Source organism: Hyperolius riggenbachi, chromosome 5 (genome assembly GCF_040937935.1).
Source record: "Hyperolius riggenbachi isolate aHypRig1 chromosome 5, aHypRig1.pri, whole genome shotgun sequence".
NCBI classification, from domain to species: domain Eukaryota; kingdom Metazoa; phylum Chordata; class Amphibia; order Anura; family Hyperoliidae; genus Hyperolius; species Hyperolius riggenbachi.
Genome location: NC_090650.1, coordinates 273,158,183 through 273,174,544, shown reverse-complemented (window position 1 = coordinate 273,174,544; position 16,362 = coordinate 273,158,183). Strand labels below are relative to the sequence as shown.

The window sequence follows — 16,362 nt, the reverse complement described above, 5'->3', positions numbered from 1 at the left end:
CTCGTATTCAAGACAAACTCACCCTTGAAATATGTGTAACCCCCAATTGATTGGCCCCTACAACTCCAACTGATGAATAACCCTCCAAGCCCCTCTAGCTTGGTCTAAAATGACAATGATTAACAACCTCAGTAAAGAGAGATAAACTATTTAAACCTGGAGGCATGCCCCACCCCCCCCTTTCCCTTTGTATACCCATCTACTGAGGCAGACTCCTTTCTTGAACACTGGCCCTCCCTGCCAAGATCATTAGTGGGCAGGGACACAAGTCAACTTTTACACTAATAAAGGTTCAAACCAAGGTGACTTGTCAATGTTGAGCAAATCCAATATAATTAGGTTGACCCCTAGAGTCTAAATACTACAATGGACTGTTATCACAAGGATTGGATATGTTAAATCTCCTTTGTTAACCATTTCAGCCTGTGGGTATTTTTCCCCTTATGGACAAGAGGAAATTTCAGCACTCCTCCCTTTCATTTCCCAATAATTTTTATTACTACTTATCACAAAGAAATGATCTATACCTTGTTTTTTCCACCACCAATTAGGCTTTCTTTGGGTGGTACATTATGTTAAGAATTATTTTATTCTAAATGCATTTTAACAGGAATAATTAAGAAAAAAAAATCATTATTTCTCTGTTTTTGGCCATTATAGTTTTAAAATACCACATGCTACTGTAATTAAAATCCACACATTTTATTTGCCCATTTGTCCTGGTTATTGCACTATTAAAATTATATCCCTAGTAGTGATAGTATTTTATTTGGAAATAAAGGTACATTTTTTCACTTTTACATCCATCGCTAACTTTTAGCCCATACATTTATAATAATATGCCCTCTAGACATACATAAACATTTTTTTTAATCCCTAAAGTCAGTAGGTGTAATTTTACTATTTGGCCACAAGATGTCCCTGCTGAGCAAATCCTATGTAGCGTACAAGTACGCTACATAGGAAACAATGTGTTGCTACATAGTAACTAGGGAAGTGACGCAGGCTTCAATGGAAGACTGCGATCACGGGTGGCCTGCGGGGAGATTAATGAATGGGAACAATCGATCGGCGGTGGAAAGCGGCGGTGGAAGGAAGCGCGGCGACTCTATTTAAGAATAAACACTGTTTTTGCGTCCCTGCGGCTGTAGCAGCTGCTGCTGCAGATGTGAGGGTCACTTCCGCGTGGCATAAATGGTTAAATCTGTTTGGTTTTAAATTGTTTACGGTTACAACATGACTACTAACACCTCATTATAGTGTATCACAAATGCTACTTGCCAATGCATTGTTAATTTATCTGTATAATCTTGAAATTTCAATTAAAAAACGTACGGTATTGTTTAAAAAAGTTATAATTTCTGCCTTATGACGGTGGGGCAGATGAGCCGTCACTGGCGTCAATTCATCAAGCATTACCGCATTCGGTAATACTGAAAACAGCTGAGTTTACGGAGTATTTACTAAAATTTCAATTCATCAAGGTTGTTACCCTATGGCAAGCTGAAATTACTGAGCAGTGAGGTAAATTACTGACTTGTGCAGTAAACACCCCCAACACATGTCAGCAAATGTCAATTCATGAAGATCAGAGCATGCAGTAACACCCAGGAACATGTTCGCTAATTACCAGCAGCTCTTATCTGTCGAAAACCAGCTTCGAATGCCTTCCGTGTGGATATCCCCATGACTGACAGGAGCAGAGAGGCAACAGGGACAGCCTCTATCTCCTGTTACTACGTTTGATAGCGATAGCTTCTCAGGTGGAACAAGCTGAGCAGAGAGAATGGAACAAAAGCGGTTTCCCCTGCCTCTCTTCAGATGTTTAAGCTTTTAGGTTTCCATTTGAAGATGCAGAGGAGCAAGTGGGGAAATCACCTAAGCATGGCATGTGTAATGTCTTTTGGAGTTCATCTAAGCTGTGGCAATTAAATAAAATTAATTAAAGACTAACAGATTCAGAGTGAGCAAAGGCAGTATAACAAACATGTACATTCTAAAGGGATGTCTGGATGCCTCTTACTATTGTAATGCCATTACTGCACGGACAGCATGTAACAACACAGAGACAGCTCCACACTCTTCTGCTGTTACCAAACAGGTTTTTGTGAACTGAAGCAACTTATTTCTTTATATTACCGAACTTCTGCCGCACATGTGAATATATTGATGAATTAGCAAAAAAAGTCTAAAATACGGAATGCAGTATTTTTTTCTTTTCTTATCGTACAGCCTTTGATGAATTGAGGCCACTAAAGCAAGGGTGCCCACACTTTTTCGGTCCATGAGCTACATTGATAACCACTGAGTCAATGGCATCTACCACCTACCCCCCCCCCCCCCCCCAAAAAAAAAAAATATAAATAGATATCAACTACTAAGTAACAATTAATACAGTTCTCCTGTGGCAATTGTGCATGCAGTTTAATCAATAGATCCACAGATCTACAGATATTAAATTAACACTTACCAGGAGATAATTCTTTGACCAGTAATCTCAGAAAGACCATGAAGGTGTTGGCACAGTAAGATAAGTAGATTTATTCACCTAACTTGAAATGTGTGATGGCAGGAGTTGCTTTATCCCCACTGCCCCAGCCAGCAGCAGGGCAGGAGACACTACACGCAGGTGATGTGATGCTGCAATTCATGTCAGCACATCGGGCAGGCAAACCAAGGAGCTGCTTGATCCCACAGACCCAGCCATGCACATGTACAGCGCTGGTGAAACGTCCCCTTCTCCAGACTGAATGTGACATTACAGGTTTTTCAGCCATACTGATTGGCTGTTGCTCAGTGCCCACAGGAAGGGGCAGCCACAGAATCATTCGCTGCCCTCATTGGCCGACACTGTACTGTCAGCAAGCAGTGCTCAACATGTCTTCAGCGTCGGCTTGCAATCTACCCAATAGTCCTTCGCAATTGACTGGTAGATCGTGATTCGATGCAATGGGCATCCCTGCACTAAAGCAATGTGGATAATGTTCTGGAAGGGGGTGTAGCTCAGTGGCCACCCAGCTTCCCTATTTGTGATGTATAGGGGTGGTGTCTTGGCATAGACTGCTAGTCTCTTAGATTGCGTTTTGAAAGGGGGCATGGTTGAGTTGCCAATTACCTTCTCTGCCATTTGGATGGGGATAAAAGGGAAGTGGCCAGCAGAGAGGAGGTGCATGTTCCACCTGGCAGGCTTACAAGAAGTGCAGAAAGTAACCTGCATTTGGATGCAATCACAGTGAGTGTGATGTGAGTCACATGACTACAGCAATAAAGGTAAAATTGAAGGTGTTTAGCACATTTAATAAAGACCTTCAAATTTGTGTTTTCCGCCGGAAAGAGGGATGAGGAGAAGAGAAACATTAATGCATGGACACTTCTTTACTTGAGCTTGTTATTGCTATAAGTACAATATATTGATTGCAAAAGTACAGATGTGCAATGCACAAAACTTTGTGCATTCATCATTAATGCACACTTACTATCATAATAAAAGGTTGCGTTAGGGCTTTAGCAAGCAAAGGGACTTTTACTGCAAACAGTCCATAAAGCTGCAACATGTATTCTAGATAGAATGTTCTGCACTTATTTCAATGTTCAGAAGGAATGGTAGATGGACTACTCTGCCTTTAGAGATGTTATCCACACACATCACTGAATCTTGTATGACTCTTCTGGCCTTGCATTATTCATTAAGACATGACCATTGTCTCCCTCATTCATTCACACTATACTCTTGAGGACACCATGGTTCTCACACATTTATGAAAGTACAGAGAGTATTGCTTGCTCGTTAGGTACATGTGTGTGGATGAGATTCAAGAAGCAGAACACAACACATCAGGAAATGTATAGATTTGTATTAATGGGTCATTAGCCATTAGCAAAAAACATTATTTAAGACACTGTAATCTAGTTCAGTACAAAAACATAGGCTATCATTCATAAAGGAGCTGTTGGTATGGAGAATCAGTGCGGGAAAACATCGCTGGCGGTGTTTTAGACTTCTGGGTGGGCATTCATAAAAAAGTATCAATTCCTGAAGAAAAACATGAATTATCTTTTTAAAATATGTTATGGGAAGTAAGTAATCTACCGTATTTTTCAGACTATAAGATGCACCTAGGTTTAGAGGACAAGAACCAGGGGCAACAAATATATACAAAACATGGTGCATCCATGGTGAAGGGACATCTTGTGGATTATGCCCCCCTTTGTACCTCATGGCCTCTTGTACCTCTTGTGTCTCCCTGTGTCCTCCTGTGTCCCCCATGTGTCCACCTCTGTCCGCTTTGCGCCCTCCTTTACGCCCCTTTGTGTCCCGCTTGTGTCCTCCTCTATGCCCCTTTGTTTCCCCTTGTGGCCTCTGTTTGTCACCCGTGTTCTCCTTTGCATGGGCACAGTACAGGGAGTCCCCGACATTGCAGCGGGTTGGAGGTTCGTATTGGCAGGCATTCCCAAGTCAGGAACTCCCTGCATTTGGACTATAAGACGCAGTGACTTTTTCCCCCACTTTTGGGGGAGAAAAAGTGAGCCTTATAGTCCAAAAATACAGTAATCTTTGTTGTAGTGTGAAGCTTCCACGACTATATAACCAGCATTTCCTGCTAAAGCTTGCAATCTGGGATATTTACAATAATACAAAGCTTTTTTAAATTTCAAATGTATTTTCTAGCTGTCAGGCTAGTTTGCCACCCTCATTTCTTATACCACTGTATCTGCCCAGACTGCAATAAAGGGCTTTTAGGCCAGCTGTGCCTCGCTACCCTTCTTGTCATCACAAGTTTGAAAGTTATGAGGAAGTTTTCTAGAGAAAGCTGTACTAAGTGGTATAAGATGTGTATATAGCAGGTTATAATGCTCATGTTAATACTTCAGTCATTAGAATTAAGCAGAAAAATGTAATCGGTATGTCTGAATGTTTGAAGCAGTCACAGGTTAAATCCACATTAGTGTATGCCTCTTTGATATCAGTTTAAAGACAAATGCCTAGTTTACAGTGGTCAGTTGCGTTGCAGAATAATTCTGCATGTCAACTCACTGCCCATACAATTCTATGGGCCTGTTCACAGAAACGGATTGTGTTATTTTAACTCGCTGCATGCAGGCTTTGTATTAAAGTCTATGGCCAGTCTCCATTGCAGTTCACAGTCATTATAATGCATGAGTTATGCAAATGAACCACTGTGAACCTAAGGGTCCTTTTACACTATATCAGTTGCTGACTGTTGTAACTGAAAGGACAACTGATGTTCAGTCCAGTGTCCCTGTTTCCCTATGGCCCTTTCACACTATGAGCTTGATTCACTAAGACAAATAGCATGCCTTATCAAAGTTAGCACGCCTTATCAAAGTTAACACACCTTATGTGAGTAGCACAGTGAACTTATGCCTGCTAATTGGCAATGACGAGAGCTCCACTCGTCCTGCCCTGAGCCCCTGCGGCTTCATAGCGCTCACTATGCTACTCTGATAAGGCGTTTTAACTTTGATAAGGCATGCTATTTGTCTTAGTGAATCAAGCCCTATATGTTGAAAAACTGAAGCTTTCTCCCAATGCGCTGCTGAGGAAAAAAAAACTGCGTTAAAATGCAAAGCATGCATGGCAGCACATAGCAACACACTAAGTGTAAAAGGGCCCTAATGGAATCATACATCACACTGGTAGCTGTAATTTACTGTTTACCTTTGGTCTTTGTGCATATACCGTAGTTTTCTAACAAACCTAAACATGCAGCTAGATATATTATATCCCCAAGCTGCTACAAGGTATTTTGTTTGCTTTCAAAGGCCAAATTACTTTTTTCTCATGTTACTCTACACAGACTTTATAGAAAATGATATTATAGCCAAAGCCAATTAGTGGAAATCTATTGCCTGAACTGTGCAAGATGTGTTGGCAATATCATTAGCCACCAAAGTACATGTATATCTCTGCTCTGACTGTCTCTTCTCATTTCCCTTCTCATGTTTCAAACCTCAATCTCACAGATCAATGACAGTCTTCATTTATTGATTTGGAGAAAGGTAGCAAGGCTGGCTTAACCGCAAAAGTGACTAAAGTATTGTAATGTACATTGGTTCTGGCAGGTAACCCCCTAGGAATTGTTTTTTAATACATCTGACAAGATTCCCTGACCATTAATGCTCTGTGTTGTAATCAGGCCAACATTAATGATGCCAAGGAAACTCCAATCAATGCTCACGGGAATGGTGATCCACTAAAATGTAAGGATGCAATTGACGTGTGAGCTTGTATATAAGGCGTGATAGTAAATGAGAATAGGAAGTGATTCCTGGCTGTTGGAGATGGAGTCAGCGCATGCCTGCCAAACAGAAGCAATGCCAGTCCACAAAACCCAAAACAATGAGGGTACAACGTAAAAGATAGTGTGTGTGTGGTGAGGAGGAGGGGGAGGCTGGGCGGCAAAGCTTCCCCCCATTCCTTCTTTTATGAGCACCCTTCTGCAATGTTATAGATAAAGGGCTAGATTCATTAAGCTGCACTGCTAAAGTAGCGCACCTTAATGTGAAAGAGCGGCCACTATGCATGCCTTACATAGCAGCGCTTACTACTATGTAAGGAGTGTGCCTTCCTTAGGAGCATGCCTTCCTTAGATAGGAGCGTACCTTCCTATACATATTAACTATGTATAGGAAGACATGCTCCTACCTAAGGAAGACACTCTCCTATATAAGTAAGGTACGCTCCTAAGGAAGTCATGCTCCTATCTAATAAAGGCATGCTAAGGAACGGTGACTGATTTCACATCTGTACAGTATGTATCCACCACAATAAAAATGTTTTGAAAACAGAAATGAGGCTACAGATGCACTGCTTGGGCTTTTCATTTAATGTTCTTGAAGTGTGAAGGAAGCTTTTTACACCAACATGTTAATCAAGTCATTTCCATTCACTAACTATGAATGGATGATGCCCTTAACAAGACTCGCTCACACTAATGTAATAACGTCAAGAATCAGTCAATGATCTCTGCTGCATGATTCTGCTGTATGGTACTCATATACATCAAATAATCAATGTCTGATACCTGCAATAAAATGATCTACTTGTACAGTAATCCGCTGACAGGCCTTGCTGACATTGTTTCTTTCCACAGAGGAACATAAAGTGATTTGGCATACCGTGGACACGCCTGAAACCACTAAGACTGTGCACAAACTCATTTATTTTGCCATGAAATAGTGCGCCTCATTCGAATACAGAGTAATGCTAAAGATTCCATCATGGGGATGTTCCCTAAGGAAAAAGCTTAAAGGTTCTCCTCACAGAAGCATTGTGGGAAACAAATGTCATTTGCAGCATGTACGAGGGTTGAATGAAAAGTAATGCCTCCACCTCCATAACTCGTCAACAGATGGCAGCACTGGTTTGTGGCAAGTACTGGATTGTTCAGTAGACCCTCCTCTACAGTTCCAGTTGGTAGGAAGCCTTAGCGTTGGACGGTTGTGTTGTTGCAGTGCAAAGTATGGAACCCTGCGCAGAAGGTCGGTCAATGCGATTTAGGCAACGTGCTGTTATTGCATTCCTGACAGCAGAAGGTGTCACCCCAAAGGAGATTCACTAGAGAATGAAAGCTGTTTATGGTGATTGTGTTGATGTGAGTACTGTGCGTCGTTGGGCCAGTAAATTTAAAGATGTTGAGGTGAGAACATCTGACTTGCAGCATGGCAATGCCAGACCACACACATCAAATGCCACCACAGCAGAACTGCAGAGACTGAACCTCACCACCCTACGGCATCCTCCATACAGTCCAGATTTGGCGCCGTCTGACTTCCATCTGTTCCCGATAATAAAAGAAAGTCTTCCGGGACATCATTACGCTTCCGATGAAGAAGTTGAGAGAACTGTGAGAAGCTGGTTGCGGAAACAGAGTGTCGACTTCTTTCGTGACGGCTTCAGGAAACTTGTTCATCGTTGGCAGAAATGTATCCAATTTTATGGCGATTTTGTGGAAAAGTAAATATTGAATATTAAAGATCACATTCTAAGGATTATTTCTGTGTTTGATTTATTAAAATATTCCCATCCAAACCCAAGTTATGGAGGTGGAGGCATTACTTTTCATTCAACCCTCATAAAACACTGCATGCAGAGAGGAAGCATAGGCCCATGTTTAACAAATATCACCAGGATGAAGATGACAGTGCAAGCCTAGGAGGAAAATGAATATGGATGCCACAATCAGAGAGAAGTAAAAAAAACAGTGTGTGTGTGCGTGCGTGTTTTTCAACAGCTGCTGCTTCAACTCGCAATTTAGGACAGAAGCAAAACACTTTCAATTTATAATAAAGACTGATCATTACACTTTATGCTGGCTATAATCTAGTGCCTATGGTCCCCATTCACTGGAGAGCCGCAGAGGAAAGCCGGTGTGATCGAGCAAATCTGGACTATGGCCTCAATTCACTAAGCTTATCTCCTGTCTTTAATAACGTTTCTAGAGTTATCACCATGGTGATGAAGCATGGAGTATTCAGGAAACATTTTACCTCAGGCAAACCTAAAGTTAACTCTTCTGTCTTTAAGTTAACTCTTCAATCCTTAAAATAACTCCAGAATTCTAAAGTTAAAGGCAGGCTGCGTGTGAAAATAACTGCGTGTGAAAATAACAACAGAGGAGGTAACTTAACACAGAGGAGGTAACTTCACTACAGAGGAGGTAACTTCACTACAGAGGAGGTAACCTGAGGAATGAAGAGATAAGATAACGCTATCACTGCGTGTTGGCAAGTTTACTCTTGCCTTATTATCTCCAGCATGATCTTAGTGAATTGAGGCCATTATACTGTTAGATGGCAAAAGTTTGGAACTCTCACCTGTGTCATATCAGATCACAGTGAGGCTTGCTAAAAGGTTAGTGAAATAGCAGTCATGCAATCACAGCCCCCTGTAGCAGCTGGAAAGAAACTGCCAAAGACTGAGCTCAACTCCTTTCACAGTGGCAAAACAGGTGGAAATAAAATATTTTCAGCTATGACACAGATATGAAAGAAGTTATAGTTAACCTATAATATGAAATCATGAAACCCTACCTTCATCTCATTCTAAAAGAGGGTGCTTGCCTGGCAGTCATGGAGAGTCTCTGCGTTTAATACTTTCTGAGTCACTGACCTAAAACCATTGTGTAGATCATGTGTTCTGACTCACTCTGACCCCACTGGCTATACGCTTGCTATACACATATGGCTCTCCAACACACAGGCAACTAGCATGACCAGTATCATAAAACAGTAAGAGGCCTCAATTCACTAAGATCATGCTGGAGATAATAAGGCAAGAATAAACTTACCTCCACACAGTGGAAGAGTTATCTTATCTCTTAATTCCTTAAAGAGAATCTGTATTGTTAAAATCGCACAAAAGTAAACATACCAGTGTGTTAGGGGACATCTCCTATTACCCTCTGTCACAATTTCGCCGCTCCCCGCCGCATTAAAAGTAGTCAAAAACCGTTTTAAAAAGTTTGTTTATAAACAAACAAAATGGCCACCAAAACAGGAAGTAGATTGATGTACAATATGTCCACACATAGAAAATACATCCATACACAAGCAGGCTGTATACAGCTTTCCTTTTGAATCTCAAGAGATCATTTGTGTGTTTCTTTCCCCCTTCAGCTCTCATCCACTGAACATTACAGGCTTCCTATGCTGTGCTGATGTTTGTGAATAGGAACCTGTAATTGGACAGCCATATTCTTCAGCATCCTGTCACAGTAAGTGGGAGCACCTTGCTTGTGTCATCACGCTTGATGAAGTAGACATTCGGGTGAGAGTATCCAGCAGCACAGCTTATTGTTTCTTCAAGAGATTCATTACTACTCTTCCCTTGCGCAAAATTCAGTCACACACCTCTGCTGTACTCTCATAGGAACATCTTTATCCACTGTGATGACCTACAGAGGAGCAGCCACTGATACAGATTAAGGCCTCGTTCACATTAGGCAATGCATATGGGCGTGCGTTCGGGACGCACCCGATCGCACACCATTAGCATTGCCATGCATTGCTGTAGAAGTGCTGTCTATGCACTTCTGATATTCTTGCTGATCACACACCATACACCTTGCCGAAATGCGAACGGCAGCGCGTATAGTGTGAACGAGGCCTAACTAACTGGCAGTTAAATTTATGTGCCCGCACCACACAATTGAATTTCACTGGCATTTACAAAAAGTATATAACGTGCATTGCGCAAATAGCACAAATTGCAATATGTATTTAACGTGCACAGTGCCTGACTAACGCCTGCAGCGCTATTTTTCTCACCAGGTTTAAAAAACTGAGGAGTCGGAGTTGGGAGTCAGATTATTTTTGGACAAACTCCACAGCTCTGAAAATAGTGAAATCTACATCTAAGTTTTACTGAAAATAGAATTCTACAACTCGGGGTCTCTGATATGTGCAGCATACTGATTGTAGGCAGTCTGGCAGGATGCACATGACCATTAGGGAAAGTGGTGGATGGCAGTCTACAACTTCCCTATACACTATGGGGGAAACATGGTGGGGACCAAAGAAATAGAAAAGGTTGCAGCTTAAGCTGCTAAGGGTTAGAGTACATGGCCGCCAGTAGGAGAAATAGGCACTGTACAGAGCAGCCAGAGAGGAAGACAGAAAGACAGTAGGGATCTCAGAAGAAGAAAGTAGGAGGAGGCCAGTACTGTGTTGCCTACCCCATCAATCCTTGACTATTAACCCGGAAAGACCTGTAGAGGTTCAGCCTTCGTCATTTCAATCACACCACTCCCTATAAGGCCTATTCTCCACTTGTGTACATTGTGTAATGCAAGTGTCGTTGCAATGCATGCTACTTGCATTTCTATACAATTCTTTCCGAATCTGTTGTGGTTTCCATTCATTATAATGAATGAAAATTGCAATGCACTTGCGGGAATTTGTCAGCAACCATGTATTGCAATTCTGCAGTGAATTACAACGCCTATATGGGGACATCAAAAAGTGCAGTCTATGCACTTCCAGTGTTCTTGCGAATCACACTGTGTTTCACAAAAACGTGGCTGAAATTGTGTAAGAGGGGAAGAAGCGTTAGAAACTAGAAGACACCCTACGTGTAGAACGCCTACAGTATCTCACTATCCATCCAGCTGGAGTCCCATCAAGAGTTGTCAAAACTAAGGAGCTTCTACATTCTGTCAAACCTTATTCACTTCCAGAGGAATATTTGCAGGAATAGAGGAATGCCCTACAGGTCTCAGAATGGATGGTGGCTTATGAACAACCTTGTTGTTGTCACACGCTGCCTACACCCTGGTGGGGCTCTGCTACCCCAACCTCAACAAATACCTGCAGAGTTTAGTAACATTAGAAACTAATGGGTTTGTAATCTATATGTCTGAGCTCCCCTGACAGCAGTATGTTTACATTACATTTTGAAACCAAGAAAAAAAGTGTGTACGTAAGCCAATGTCTCCTAAATTTGTGTCCCCCACCAGGAACAAAATCAATCCTAGGGATGACACTGCAGTCTCTGGACCATACAGAGGCTTTCCTCTATGTGGGCAAGTATGTACATTTTTGTTTTTAAAGTTACAGGTTTGCTTTAAATAAGGAGTGCCTATAATATTATCCAGTTTTTCTTTTTGTGCAGGCTGGAGACTGGCGGAAGCTGACCAATTTTAATTTTGCAAGTGAAACTCAGCATTTTTAGAAAGCAAAGAAGTCAACATTACCATAAAACACTTGAGATTGCCAATTGAATGTATTCTGCAATGTAATATGATGAAGGAGCAGGGCTGCTGCACACAGCCAACAGACAGGTTTCAGTTTTACTTTGTGAGCTGCAAAGTGAAAATGAAAGATGGAATCTCACTGGCTGTTGTGGATAAAACCTCAGTAGCTCTTTTTCATATGTGTGGGAATATTCACAGGATCCTCACGCTAAAATCCTTTACACTCTGCTTGGCTTCAAATATGACTATATAAGGTTTAAAATATAACTGTACTGAAAGTTTTTGAAAATAACTCTTTATCAATAAGATATACTGTACACATTATACTTTTTTCACCTGTAAGAAGATCTGAGAAGATGACAGGCTTCTTTGTTTACTTACTATTGCAGCACAGAGTCTTGTATGTACACAATCCTTTTCTCCAATGCCTTGACAGCACCCCAACTGCTTGACCTGCCAACAACAACACACTAAAGGTGCACCACACACACCATTAGTGGTGCATGTCAGGATTAAGCTCAATCCTTGTGGGTGGCACTGCAGGAAACAAGTGCTGTACAGCTGCATTGCTCTGGTATACCAGAGCAACACGTACTGTTGCTATGGATGGGGTGAACGGATGGCAGCATGGCATGCAATGGTGCGATGTTTGGTGGGCGGGATAGGGAGGAGAACAATGCACCCAGGGATTGCTGTTGCTTAAAGATCCTTCATGCTCGATCTTTAATCAAACCCGGGGGACACCTGTACTCATGCTAGATTTTTGTCAGATACGGGCAGGATTGGCCACCTTGGTTGAGTTTCATCTAGCATGAGGCTTAACAATATACTAACTTACACTGTACTGCATTATATTTATTACCGTTATTGCTAAATTGCTGTGAAAAGAATCCAGGGTGTAACCGGTAAGACTGATCTTGTGATGTGTAAGAAATAAGGTGATTTTAGTCTACTGCTTTAACTGGAGTGGGTAGTGGCCCAGGAAAAACTTTGTACTGTGGTGGATTCTAGACATTGGATTCAATGAATTTTGCTTTCAATAATAATTAATACAATGGAGTACTTTAAATGATATCAATTAATACAAGAAATAAGGCTCTGTGTTGGCAGTCAGCACCATAAGGTGGAGGTTGTTACACATTCCTGTTCTCAAAATGGCAACTCACTAGCGCAGTTTTTACTCAACCTTTGTACCCTGCAGTATCCCTTATTAAAACATTTGGAACCCCTGCTTTGCATTAGCAGAGGAACTGAACCGCCACCCACTACTGAGATGTCTCTCACCAGAGGGGAAAATGCCAGGGAAACTCTGCAGGCTCCTCAAGGACAAAGCACGTAATTTTGGTGCCTGCGCCATCTGGTAAAATTGGCACCACATAGAACATTATGGCACCTAATAATTATCGTAATTAGATTTAGCGAATATCAAGAGGAGGTTGTTTTAACGGCTATGATGGCGCTTTTATCAGCAGTGATTGCTGCACAGAGGGTAGGTTAGAGTTAGGCATCGTTCTCAAGTGAGAATAAGATCAGGATAGGCGATAGTAAAATATTAGTAAAAATTACCAATATGTTACTATCGAAATAAGTTAGAGCCCAATAGTAGAATATTGGTAATTTATCAATAGTCTACTAGTGGTTATCCCCAGCACCCATATTACAGTGGCACCCTTTTTTGATGTACACCCTCAAGGAACCCTGGTTGAGAAAGCCTGCACCAGAACTTCTAATTTGGAAATCACAAAACCACTTAATTTTAAACATTCCAATGGAACCTCTTAACCCCATGTGATAATGGTCAACCACCACATGTTATCAGTTGGACAGTCAGGGCTTACACAAGAGCCAAGCTGTACACATTTAAAAAGTGCCTTGGGTTGGGCAGAAATGTCAGAATGGCCCTGGAGCAGCCAAGGAATATATCACAGCACAGAATGCATCATGCGAGGCTTAGCCTTCTCTGAGGATTAGGGCCCTTCCACGCATCGTGTCACACCAGACAATTTAATTGCACTGCAAAGCAATGATATTCCTATGGGGCTTTACACATCGTATGTGCCATAGCAGGTTCTGACGCAGTAATGCTGTGTGTTAACTGGGTAATGCGTGTGGTTACAGTGGCAGTGAAGCATACTTTCATTGTACTGTATGCCTTACTGTATAGTCGCACAGCAGGAGCAGAGCTGGGAAAAGTCCTCCAGCACCCAAGGCTGCGCCCCCCCCCCCCATTCTTCCCACCCCCAGCCATCACACACTAGTTGCTATTAGACTTGGGGGCCTAGAACCCCCCCAACACCTTAACCCTCCTGGCGGTAACCCCGAACGTAGTTTGGGGTAAGCCGCGCAGGAGGATTTCTCAGGCCCTGCTGGGCCGATTTGCATAGTTGTTTTTTTTTTGCAACACGCAGCTAGCACTTTGCTAGCTGCATGTGCATTCCAATCGCCGCCGCTCCACGCCGATTAGCCGCCGCTCGCCACGCCACCCCCCCCCCCCAGACCCTGTGCGCTGTCTGGCCAATCAGTGCCAGGCAGCGCTGAGGGGTGGATCGGGACTCCCTTTGACTTCAGGACGTCGATGGCGTCGGTGACGTCATCCCGCCCATCGTCATGGCGACGGGGGAAGCCCTAATGGAAATCCCGTTCAGAACGGGATTCCCGGACGGGCTTGATCGCCAGAGGCGATCGAAGAGGGTGGGGGGATGCCGCTGCACAGCGGCTGTTATGTAGCGAGCCCTAGGCTCGCTACATAATTTAAAAAAATAAATACATAAAAATAAACTGCTGCGCTGCCCCCTGGCAGTTTTTAATAGACCGCCAGGAGGGTTAATCTCTAGTTCTCTGGCTTGCAGTCACTGCCAGGTACCCCCTTTTCTTATATCTCTCTGTTTCAAACACAATATGAAAATGAGAGCTGAGTGAGTAGCACATGTCCTCCTACACTGCGACCTGACGCTGGAGCCTCTCTCGCCTTTGCCTCGACCCGGCTCTGAGCAGGACTTACGTACGGTGCGATATTTTGTCTACCTTGCTTTGTGACCTGATCGCAACACAACTGACTCGGTGTGAAAGGGCCCTTACATATTAGCTCCAAAACCTTGTAATAGTCATAATTGTATAAAACCCCATACAACTTATATATGCTTGTAATTTCCAGTAATGGTGGTATACTGTAGTAATTCCCAAGTGCATTTATTTGGTATTGTAGAAATTGTCTGGTTGATGCTTTTCTAAGCAGCAGGTAATTTTATCTCTGGCTTCCAGATAACTTTGATGATGGCCCTGCTCCTGACCTCTGTCTATCTGTCTAGGAAATGAATTTCTTCTACTTGAGCTTCATTTAAATACGCTTATATACAGAAGTCCCACAGTTCACATGTTTATTGTTGATCTTACACACAGTTTATATTTTTCATTATGAACATAAAATGCTCCTTCATAGGCATCATACTCTGCAATATCCTGAAATGGTACATGACTATGCACCACCTAAGAATGGATGCTGACAGTCACGTGCTTTCCTCACTGCTAAGGTATGATAATAATAAGCAGAACCTACATGCATAAAATAAAACAGTTAACACAAGAACAGAAATGATCATAAACATAACCTGTAACAAAATAATACAGTGTAATCAAACAAGCCACAGATATGGATAAATGTAACTTTTTAGGTTTACAACAGCCTAGGCAAAATGATCACAAAGCACACAGTTCATAAATATTTTCCAGCCAGTAAAAAACGCCTAATTCAAACAAAAGCATAAACCAGTGTTTGCAGTGATGGGTTTTGAGAGGCCATGGTGGCAGTACAGAAGGGAGGGAGTAGGGGGTGGGAGCTACTGGCCATGCTTGATGACTTGGACCTCATAATTGAACGTGACACTGCCATGCACCCTGAACACAGGGATCATCTTTGGCACCTGCAAGCTTGGAAGCCCCCATCCTTTATAATAACAGCATCTCTCACACGGGTTTATGTGCTCATCCCAGAGATCACATCCCCAGCCACACAGCACGCCTTACCTGTTTCCCGAGGCCGAAAGGATGCAGATTCGCTGTAGCTCGCTATTTCCAGTGGAAAATGAATACCCGTGATGTAGAAGAGATGGAGGAGGCATAAACATAGGCTGCGGCTCACTCCCTGTGTGTGTCAGTCAAGAAGGAGAGAGATGGCTGTGCTTTCCGGCATCTCCAAATAAAGACAAGTGTTCTGGGGGGCTGCAGACGAGGAGAGAGATGGCAGAAGGGGTGGGGAGAATGAGTGCAGGATGGAGAGATGGACAGAGGCAGTCTGTTCCAGCACAAGCTCTGCCTGCTGCTTCCCCAGCGTGCATGTACAGAGCACTGCAGCCAGCACACGCTCATTCACTGCTGCAAGCATTCAGCTCTGGATTCATATTACTAGGCTTTCTAATAGAAGCAGAGGCGCACTCTGCGTTCAGCCCTCCAGCCCAGCTGTGGTTGTTCAGATAGAAAATGAAAGAAGAATTATTCTTCCAGTATACAAACCCCCCCCCCTCCCTAGTTGTGATAAGGATCTGGCATTGACTCCCAGGGATCAGTCTGCAATCTGTGTAGATTTTTCTTTCACCCAACTGCCCAGATTTTCATTCAAGCAATATAAGCACTGACATTTTTTGCTGCACTT

The 16,362-nt window shown here is 42.6% G+C and overlaps 1 protein-coding gene across 1 annotated transcript in view; it reads right to left on the bottom strand.

The window, feature by feature from the left end:
• Window positions 1–16,097, bottom strand: part of CAP2 (cyclase associated actin cytoskeleton regulatory protein 2) — a 149,861-nt gene extending 133,764 nt beyond the window's left edge. The window contains exon 1 of the mRNA XM_068236942.1: window positions 15,738–16,097. The gene's annotated coding sequence lies outside the window, so the exon portion shown is untranslated. The remainder of the gene's footprint in view (window positions 1–15,737) is intronic.
• Window positions 16,098–16,362: the final 265 nt, after the last annotated feature.